This window comes from Helianthus annuus, chromosome 16 (assembly GCF_002127325.2).
Source record: "Helianthus annuus cultivar XRQ/B chromosome 16, HanXRQr2.0-SUNRISE, whole genome shotgun sequence".
Lineage (NCBI taxonomy): Eukaryota > Viridiplantae > Streptophyta > Magnoliopsida > Asterales > Asteraceae > Helianthus > Helianthus annuus.
The window spans coordinates 42,119,419-42,128,163 of NC_035448.2; the positions used below are offsets into that span (position 1 = coordinate 42,119,419).

Here is an 8,745-nt window from a genome sequence, read left to right on the forward strand (position 1 = left end):
TAAGACAATGATAGATAGAGCCTAGCCTCCTTGTAGAGGTGTCAGGCTCTATCCTGAGCCCACCCGGGTTTTCATCCCACCGTGTGTTACGTCAGAGAGTTCTGCTCCTGTGGTGGCACAACGACTGTCAAGTGGCAGCCGACGGTATTGTTTCCCAGGGGAACGCCAAAGCGAAACTCTGAAGCCAGCATGGGCCCAGTTAAGACAACATAGTCTGGCCGAAGTGGGACAACGAGACTCTATAATTTAAAGAATGCGGTAGGCTAATACAAAAAAGTCGTTAAAAAACATATTTTTATTATAAATATATTATTAATATTATAGTTATCAACACCAAAATTAGATTAGCTTGTTCTCCAAGTTTTTCTTCTCCTATATATACTTTCCATTGTATCTCTTGTATGATAGATCTATCAATGAAATACCAGTCTCTTTCTCCCTACATCTCTTTATCTTATTGTTTGCTATTAGGCTAGTTTTATAACACGTTATCAGCACGAGTCGCTTTTGGAGTTGGATCGCATCATCAATCGAGGTGTGCATTTGTTTTCGCTTCATCAAAGAATGATTAATCAAATCATCTTACAAGTAAGTTTTATCTTGATTCATGATATTCAGATCAATCATAAATATTTATGTCATACATGTTATTATGAAAATTATTGACAGATATGTTTATACAAATTCATATACAAAAACTAATAGTAATCGGTGAGACAGGCAATATATACGATAATCATAAACGTTCCATTTTTTTTATTTTATGTGTCAATGAAAAACTTATTCTTTTTATCATTAAGTATATTAGGATCATTGCATCAGAGAAGGGTTATGTTAAATAATGTAAGAGTGATTGACAATATTAATTGTTTATCAACCTACATAATATAAGATCGATTGACAATATTCTTCATATAGTATTCAAAAGGCTATAGTTTCGGTGTATATTAATTTGACTAATATTCAACCAACATGCATATTATCATAAATTATGAGTTATCGTGAAGATAAATACATATTGTTGTATGCATGTCAATTGTGAATATATCGTATATGAAAAACAAAAACACTTATATTCTTAATTGATATTTCTAATAATATGTCATAGTGAAGGTTTATATATTAGTTGTGAACATTGTAATCACTGAATACTTCTTCTAGGGACTTTTAGATGATATATTAATCAATTAAATTAGTTTTTTGTATCATATATATATATGATTATGTATACTTTGATTTCATATTAAAACTAAAAACAAAAGGAAAATGATGGGAGGTATATATGAATCATATATTTTATTAGCATTTTCTTGTTAATGATTATTGGAACAATTTGTTCATTTACTTGAAACCCAGAATGTTGTGTTAGCTTATGATTCGTTAAATCATCATTATAATAATATATATTTAATGATATGTTATTAAACATCATGCAGATTTAAAGAAGATATTTCTTTACGTTTCAAATTAAAGTGATTAATTATTTGTATTTCTTGATGTACTAATATCATTAAAATAGTATGAATAGTTTAAATTGATTTCTTACCCGTGTGATTGAGTAAAGAATGAGAATTTATGAAAGTTTTCAGATCCATCTCATTCCTTGAAGTGAATGTGATTATAAATTGATCATTGTAAGAGTAGTGATCATATGTTTGTAAGAAAACGAGAACTTGATGGGATATTTGTTTATGTAAAAGCAGGATGATAAATATTTGTACATATAATATAATATTCTTATGACTGGTCATACACAAATAATATATATATATATATATATTTGTTTACTGTCATGAAAAAAAAATTATTTTATAGAGCTTTTATATGTGGCAACATATAACATGTACTATATGACAGTGATATAAGATGATAGTTTCAAATAATATGTGGAAATAATGACAGTGATATAAGATGATAGTTTCAAATGATATATCTCTCGTGTCTTACTCTTGTATGACATACGTACAAGTAATACATCTACGATCATAAACTAGAAGTTTATGGATCATGATATTTAATTGGCATGAACCGTTAGACCACGCCGAGTCAATGATGATGTGAAACACAATGAAGAATTGGAAGATTCTTACTGACAATTAAAGATGTCTTTGCTCTCAAGAAGAAATTAATTATTTACCACCAAGATAGGGTTTGAATCCCTAAACATTCTAGAATAAAGAAAGGATACATATATCCTAGCATGTACCATTTAGTGTTTTTAAATCGATGCGTCGTCTAAATGGTTATCAAATCCACAACCTGAAGTTTGTGTGATTGTGACTCAGCTAATGTGATAGCAAGCATATTAATCCAGATTGGTATATTCATTTTGGTAATAACGAGGAATTCAATTCCCAAGTTATTAATGATTTTTGGAATAAATATTGAACTGCATATGGCTTATGTTTATACAAGAATTACTTCGTTGAGACGATCACTAAATGTTCATAATTGATTGCAAAGCCAATGATCATAAGAGCAACAGTTCATATTTGTATTTGGGTACATGTGATTTTACATATACAACATTAATTAGCATCAAGCCAATATGTCATCATACTTCCCCCGTTATAGTTGGTTTTTGGTCAGGAACCAAATACGTCCCTTCTAAGATTTTGGTTATGCGGTATATATAATATTGATCCACCACTAGCACAATGTTGGGACCTCTAAAAGGGTTGATAATATATGTTGGGTAAAAAATAATTGTCTATGATTAATTACTTAAAGACATTGGTGAGAGATTTACTTACGGCTCATTGATTTTCACTTTAGTGAACGAATGTTCCCAACATTAGGGGGAGATAACAAGCAGTTGAAAAGTGAAAAATGGAATGAATTATCATGTCATCTTGATCCTCAGACTATAAATGGTGAACCGGAAGTTCAAAGGATAATTCATTTACCAATATTAAAGAACAAATTACCACACAAGTTCACTGACCAAAATAAAGTAACTAAGTAAGTCACATAATCAACTGCTTATGCTCCAGTTATATTCGTGTCCCAAGAGGACAACCACATATTTTGTAATGGCACACCTAAAGCGTGGTAGACTAGTTGATTCCAATAATAAAATTTCTCGAAAATTGGAGCAAGTAATTAAAATGGTCAAGTCGAGGTTACAGTAATAAGATCTCCTGAAGAGACAGTAGACATGATGGTTCAAGAAGAACCTCAGGTACCTGAAAATAAATAGATCTCGATAAGTTTTATCATGTCTAAGATATGTATGGAATCGAAACAAAATCGACGCCGTTATACTTTTGTATATAATATAGCGCTTGAAATGATGAAATGACGAGGATAAAGATTTGAGATCTGCCTATGAACGTAAACATAGAAATGATTGGCCAAAATGTAAAGACGTAAATAAGGCAGAGTTGAATTCTACAATGACATGGAGATTTTCTGGACCAACAGTCCATACAACTGAAGTTGTAAAGTATATTGGATACAATTGGGTTTTTTATGCGAATTATGTGAAAATCAGATTAAATGAGATAAGGCAAATATGGTGAACAAGGATTTTCGCAAAAACCCATGATTGATTATCATGAGACACATTCTCTAGTGGTGGATGCAAAGACTTTTCAATATTTTATTCGTCTGGTAATATAGAGAGAGAATTGATATGCATCTTATGAAAGTTATGAATTACTGGATACTAAAAGCTTACATGAAAGTCCCTCAAGGATTTAATTTATTAAAATCATGTAAAATAAGTTCTCGAGAATGATATGATCGTTGTATACAGATTCATATTTGAATACATTGAATATAATTGGAACTACTGATGAGTATCCTAAAGCATTTAAGTGCTTATAAGGTTAAGTGGAAATATCTTATGGATGCAATTCTTGTGCACCAATAAACATACATATAATACTTGTACTTGGTGATTATTGATGTGTGTAAAATGCAACATATAAATTACATCAAATGAGGCATAAAACAAACCCTTTTTAAGTACTAATGTTGGAAAAAGAGTGTTTTTGTCTTCCTTTTGTATTTTCAGGATTAAATGAGCTCAAATTCACAAAAGAAGCAAAAAGACAGCTAAATCTAACATAAATACAAGAAAAGGAACAAAAGTGGATTGCCCGACCCCTCAACAGCATCCTCCCAAGCAAAATAGAGAAGGCAGAAGACTGAACACGCCCCGTGCTCAGCCAGCACGGGGCCGTGCCCAAGAAGCAGCAGAAAAGACAAACCTATAGAAGCTTCTATTGCCTACCACGGGGCCGTGCCCAGTGAACACGGGGGCGTGGCAAAAGTACAGCAGGCGCATTAATTGTAATTGCGAATTACAATTAATGAAGAGAGAGAGTGTCAGACAGGCACGGGGCCGTGTCCAGCGGACATGGGGCCGTGCCCAGCCTTCTGTTCGGCCTATAAATAGGAGTGCTTGGTTTCATTGCAACTCATCCCTTGGCACACCACCTCTCTCACACTTCATCCACCACCCACCACCATCACAACACCATCATCCACCACCATCATCCATTGTCCATCATAGAGTGTGTGAGTCGTCTCGGGATCCAAGATTGATCGTAAGAGTTCTTGACAATCAAGGCCATATTTGCCTAAGTCTCTTACATCACTTGGTGAAGACAAGTGTTTAGTATAATACTTTTTATTTTTAATCTTTTGCACTTTTTATTTGGTTTTGTATTAATGACTTTAATAACTAGTTGCTTATGTTGAAGGTGATCTTTTCTTATCGTTTGTCTGTGGTGTCTTGGCATTATTTTACTGTCTATATAAAATAAAAGATTTTCACCATTCATATCTCCACGGTCTATATGGAGGTATGTTGGCTACCTGATCGGGGGTTAAGGGAACGGTTTGGTAAGGGTCTTGCCCTTGTTCAGCGTTTAGAGGTCCTGCAAGGGACCTGGGTCAAATTTAGTAGGATCTCCTTCAATGCCCATAGGTATTGGATGGCGGGGATCCAAACTCTTTGACCCCCTCATAAGTTAACTACTATTAATACTATAACCCGGCTATTTAGGACTGTATCCCTGCTGACTCAGACTACTTAGTCGAGGATAACGTCACCTCCAAAAGAGGGGCCTACCATAATTTGCATTAATAACTTAATTCATTATCTTTCAATAATCCGACCCTTTAGGACTGTATCCTTGCTGACTCAAACTACTGGGTTGAGGGTAACGTCACCTTCAAAAGAGGGGCCTACTACAATAATTAAGATAATCTCTTAAACAAGTGCAAAAGTGAGAAAATAATCAAAGGTTATACTAACACACGAGTCGGATCCAAGTGATTCATCTTGTCTATCTGTTTTTATTTTTATTTTATTTTCAGCATTTAGTTAGTTTTTATTTTCTTAGTATAAAAATCTTTTCTAAAATTTTGATTTGATTAGACATTGAGGATAAACCGGTACTAAAAGCTCTTGTGTCCTTGGACGACCTCGGTATCTTACCAACACTATACTACATCCACGATGGGTGCACTTGCCCATATGTGTGTTTAGTGTTAGTAAATATCGTGTTTTATAAATTTAAAACTTGGCTAAAAAGTGTAAAAATGGCTTAAAATATATACCAAATGTATTACACTACACGCACATCAAGTTTTTGGCGCCGCTGCCGGGGACACAAGGATTTTAAGAAAGTTAGGAATCAACGGCCTAATCATATTTTTATTTTTCTTTCTATTTTTTTAGGATTTTCTTAGTTTTTCAGCTTCTACAGAGCTCAGCACGGGTCGTGCCTGGTCGGACACGGGCCGTGCCCAGCGTTGTTACTGGCAGTTTTTAGTTTTCCAAGTTACAGAAGGCTGACCACGGGGCCGTGCCGGTGCAACACGGGGCCGTGTCCAACTCTCCAGTAACTGGGATCTGGAAAACAATCACTGTAACTCCGACCACGGGCCGTGTTCACTGAGCACGGGGCCGTGGTGAACCTTCTGACCAGCATTCTTTTTTGTTTTTATTGCAGGACTTGGAACCAGACGCCACCCCTACATAGTGTATGAGCTCCAGTTCTAATAAGGACATAAAAGAACCTCTAGAAGAACCCGAACGCTTTCTCAGAAAAAGACTAAAAGCCAAAAACCAAGAGAAGGTTTCGGGAAATCCACTTCCAATGGCGGATCAACGTACCCTCATGGATTATCTACGACCCACCATAGGTAACCTCGGCGTCACTATCAATGCACCGAATGTTGAAGCCAATAACTTCGAACTTCGGCCGCATTTGATACAAATGCTCCAAAACTCCGCAACCTTCCATGGGCTTGCGAACGAGGATCCCTATCTACATATTACTAATTTCTTAGAAATATGTGATACCTTTCGGATCAATAGAGCATCAAATGACGTCATCCGCCTTCGAATGTTTCCTTTCTCACTAAAAGACCGAGCAAAAGCTTGACTTAACGCCCTCCCAGCTGGATCGGTAAACACCTGGGATGAACTAGCCCAAAAATTTCTATATAAGTATTTCCCTCCCGCTAAAACGGCTAAATTAATGACTGAAATTAATACATATTCACAAGAGGACGGGGAATCCTTATATGAAACTTGGGAAAGGTTTAAGGAGCTATTGCGAAAGTGTCCACATCACGGCCTTGCGATATGGCAACAAGTATCCACTTTCTATAATGGGTTGTTGCCACACACAAGGCAGACACTTGACTCTAGCTCCGGGGGACTTTTAGGTAATCGCCGCCCGCATGAAATATATAACTAAATTGAGGAAATTGCTCAAACCAATTTCCAGTGGCACACTCCCCGAGGCAATAAATCTGTTGCCCCGGGCGCCCATAAGGTTGATGAAAACACTTCTTTACAAGCCCAAATCGAGGCCCTTTCTTCAAAATAAAAAAATTGGAAATGACAAAAACGGTCTCGGTTATGGCTTGTAAAGGGTGTGGTGGGCCACATGAAAATTGGAGTTGTATGAAAGAAACGGACGATCAACAAGAGTCGGTAAGCTACATTGACAATAGACCTAGGCCGTCGGGTCCTCCAACGGGCACTTACAACCAAGGATGGAGGAATCATCCTAACCTTGGTTGGAGAGAACCCGGCAATAGTAGTAACCAACAAAACCAACGAACAAACTTTCAACAACCAAGAAATGAGTCACAAAATTTCACTCAACAACAAGGTGGACGAGAAAGGCTTGAAGATACTGTATCTCGCCTCATCTCCGACACTGAAAAGAAAAACTCGGAAAGGTTTCTACAATTAGAATCAAATTTTAGAAATCAACAAGCTAGTATTCAAAACATAGAAAAACAATTAAGTCAACTAGCCCAAATTTTTTCCGAGAGACCACCAGGTGCATTACTAAGCAATACCGAAACAAACCCAAAAGCGCAAGTTCATCTCATCACGTTACGAAACCGCACCGTGGGGCCTGCGGAAGCGCCACCGCCGACAGAGGAGACTATACCACCGCCTCTGCAAGAAAAGGACTCCCCTCCATCATCAGAGCCTACCAAAGCTCCTCGAGTTCCGTACCCCGGTAGGTTAATTCGTCAAAAGACCAATGAGCAATTCGCAAAATTCGAAAGTCTACTAAAACAATTGCATGTCAACATTCCTTTTATTGATGTCCTAACCCAAGTGCCTAAATATTCTAAGTTCATGAGGGACTTCCTCACTCATAAAAGGAAAATTGAAACGTTGCAATTAGTTAACTTAGGCGAAGAATGCTCTGCCCTCGTACTCAACAAACTCCCCCAAAAGAAAATCGATCCCGGAAGCTTCACAATTCCTTGCTCGATTAGGGACTCCCCCGTTCGTAATGCGCTAGCCGACCTTGGGGCTAGCATTAACCTCATGCCCTCATCAATGTTCAAAAGACTCGGCCTAGGAACAATGAGTCCCACAAAAATGAGCATACAACTTGTTGATCGATCCGTCAAATTCCCACAAGGTGTCATCGAAAATGTCCTAGTAAAGGTAAACAAATTTGTCTACCCGGCCGACTTTGTTATACTTGATATGGAAGAAGACACCGAAGTCCCCCTCATACTAGGGAGACCATTTCTAGCCACCGCACAAGCAGTGGTAGACATGAGTAACGGAACGCTCACCTTAAGGTACGGAGATGATGAAGTAAAGTTCGGGGTTGGGAAGAGAATAGAGGACGATTACCCGGTCAACTACATGAAGGTTATTGTTTCGAGTTTGGATGCTGCTCTCCGACGGTGCAACATGGGATGCAAAACATCGCACTCAGAAAATATATAACCTCACTTTGGGTCAAGCCAAGGACCCTTATAAACGTGGCGCACCACGGAGGCATTCCGCGGAACTATCCTTAGCTTAGTTTAATCTTTTAGTTTTAATTTGCAGAAATAAAACACACTCATGGTGGTAAAGGATGATAAGGGAAATGAGAAACATGGCCCCATGCACAAGAACAAGGCTACACGTCGACGATTTCTCCGTTACAGTAGGTTCAACACGGGCCGTGTTGGCTGCTGAACCTCCTGCAAGAAAATGCCCAGTTCAGGTAACTGGACACAGGCCGTGTTCACCAGACACGCCCCCGTGTCCAGGCTTCTGTTTCTTTTTCTTAATTATCGTTACTGGCACCCGAACACGGGGCCGTGCCCGGTCCCCACGGGGCCGTGTCCAGGCTGCCAGTAACATAAATTTTTGCTTTTAAACACCATGTTACACATTTAATCAACCTAAAAATTTATTTTTGGGACACATTGAGGACAATGTGTAATTTAAGTGTGGGGGGATGCTAAAACCTT

The 8,745-nt window shown here is 37.6% G+C and overlaps 1 non-coding gene across 1 annotated transcript; it reads right to left on the bottom strand.

The window, feature by feature from the left end:
• Positions 1–6,491: 6,491 nt before the first annotated feature.
• LOC118488644 lies at positions 6,492–6,598 on the bottom strand. Its single transcript, XR_004885188.1, has one exon. It is a non-coding gene; the product is annotated as a small nucleolar RNA R71 (small nucleolar RNA).
• Between the last annotated feature and the right edge of the window lie 2,147 nt (positions 6,599–8,745).